This window comes from Plasmopara halstedii (genome assembly GCF_900000015.1).
Source record: "Plasmopara halstedii genome assembly, contig: Scaffold_650, whole genome shotgun sequence".
NCBI classification, from domain to species: domain Eukaryota; phylum Oomycota; class Peronosporomycetes; order Peronosporales; family Peronosporaceae; genus Plasmopara; species Plasmopara halstedii.
The window spans coordinates 1,463,053-1,465,569 of record NW_020187567.1 but is presented as its reverse complement, the minus strand read 5'-3'; positions in this window follow the sequence as shown (position 1 = coordinate 1,465,569).

Genomic DNA, 2,517 nt, shown 5'->3' with positions numbered 1-2,517 from the left:
AACCTAAAAAAATAATTCCAATTGTATTTACATTAAAATTGCAAAAAATGTCGGTTGCATGCTAAATATTACCGAAAAAAAAGTAATAAAAATGCCTATTCGCGCAAAGTACATTGGGAGGGGCAGACGCATTAGCTCGCTGTTTGTTGGCCCTCGATGCCGCGGAAGCACTGTCCGACATTGCAAATCATAAAGTCGCTGTGTGCAGTGGTGCATGATCTGTCTTTCAAATATATGATCGAGATGAAACCCGATACGCTTGTCTCAAATTTCTCTGTCGTAGCACGATTTTCCGGCGTCGCTACACCCATCGCGCAAATAGCTTTCATCTTATTAATTTTGACATCCAGTTCTTTTGGTGCGTCTGATTTAATCAGCAACGCCGTAGCACCGATAGAGAATGTCGACCGTTGTGAATCTGGAGGACAGTGCTACCTCTAAGCCTATCTAGAATATTCTACCAATGCGTCGACAAATTTGACGACATCATTTTGCATCGCGTCTGGTGCCGCATCTTCAGGCTCAAGTGGCTATCTCGCGGTACTGTGCGCCGTAATTGTGCCAATTAATGTCGTTTTTCGAGTCGGATTTGAATGCAGACTCCGGCTTCGTTTGACGCGGCGGCAAATCCCGCTAAGGTCAAGGCCACTGTTGATTAGCCATTACGCAAACTTTTAAACGCCAACGACGCCTGCAGCAAGTCCACGAGAAAGACGAGAGTGTTGTTGTCCTCAATTTTTTTATAATGTGGTTATCATAAGCATTTCCCACCAAAAGAGAAAACAATTTACTGGCGTGGTCGAGAGCCACGGTCTCTATATTGTTCCTAGGAATGCGACCTACTGGGGAAGACTGTGAGGATTGGAGCGTTCTAATGATATCTAAAAGAATCAGATTTGATGTTGCACGTCTGAAAGCGCTAATAAAACTATTCCAAATCGTAGGAGCGCTTGCTGACCGAGCTGTTTGATCTTTTGATGCAGTAATGGTTCACGCACCACAAACCTATGTGACATGATATCTCAGCTGCCCATCACGCTGCTACTGAGGAAACGAGCCCGAAAAAAAGAACACATTGTGCTCAAGGTTCAAGATTGTTTAAATTTACGTCTTGCGTGTTTTCTGAGCTAAACTTCCTATGTGCAAGGTGCAAGGCAACCCCGACTCATTGCGATGGTTTCATTACAGTAAAATCTTTTCACGTGAATCGTTTCAAAAAAATAATGCTTTTCGCTGTAGTCATTAAAAAGCCTGAATCATGTCGACACGACGACAACGGCGAATGCAAGATGGAAAAGCTCGGTATTACGATTAAAGTGACGATTGAACGAGGCTCGCGTGTCTAGGACACCACCATATCAGCAGAATCTTCGTCACGAATTCTCTGCACAACGAGCCCTGTGAAGACTCCCAGCCTCACTGGTTACAAGAACGCCTCAGGGCAGAGCCCTTCTTCGTTTCCTGCACGCGGTGCAACTCCAAACAGTACGCCCGAGGCTTCGAGGGTAGCACCGCCCAAACTCTCGGTAACCGAGTACCGCGCAACGCATTGTCAGCGACAGGTCACACGATCAAGGACACAGTCGCGATGTCTACTCTCGACCGCGAGCCACGCCCACCACGACCTACGGGTTGCCTCATCGAGGATTTGGAGAAAGCCATTCACGTGTCGGATACTCCTTTCCCAGAATGGGAAGCAGAGGAGGGCGAGGTGCCCCAGCGGCGCGACGTGAGCCCTGCTCGAACCTTGCGGGCGCCGTGTCCTTCCCCGGGCTCTCGGCTTTCGGGGAAAGTGGTGTCATTACCAATCACTTCGACGAGGCACAGAAGCAGTAGCTGGATGCTGTCCAAAGGGCGGCTTTCATACACGCGCATCTTCGGTCGGTCGTTGACCCTCGAGTAGAATACGTCTTCATCTCGGCGGATCCCGCTGCAAAAGCGAAGGATGCGATCACTCGATCGTTGGGTGTCTGCGCAGTCAGACCCTCGACCACTACCCTAGCTGAGGGTGACAAACGCGAGGCTCTCCGAGCTCGCTTCTTGGTTCTTAAGAAATCCCGGTTGATCCGCACCGCACTAGACTTCGTGCTTAAACAGAAGCCGCTCTTGTACCCGCGATGCGGACGATATCTGTTTTGCTCACCCCTGACAAAGCTGCTGCAGATGACGAAGAGCTCTTTGAGCGATGGGTGCAGCGGCACCGGGAACCTTCCTCGCCGTACAACTTCCAGTTGAGCCTTAAAGTGGTGGACGTGTGGAAATCCATATTCAATTTGACTTTGCCAAACTCAAGACGCGTCTTCGACTTCCTTCGGCTTGTCGCCCTGTGACGTATGGGTTGATCCATCACGCTCATGCGAATTCTATGGTCTCTCACACGGGTGAGTCTGCGACCGCAACAGCTCAGGGCCATAGCTTGAGCTCAGCTCATGGCCCTTCGGCTTCCCTGGCTATTGCCAAAAAGCGCGGGGCGTACGACGACACGGAACGTCATGATCCCTCTTATCATAAGCGCTC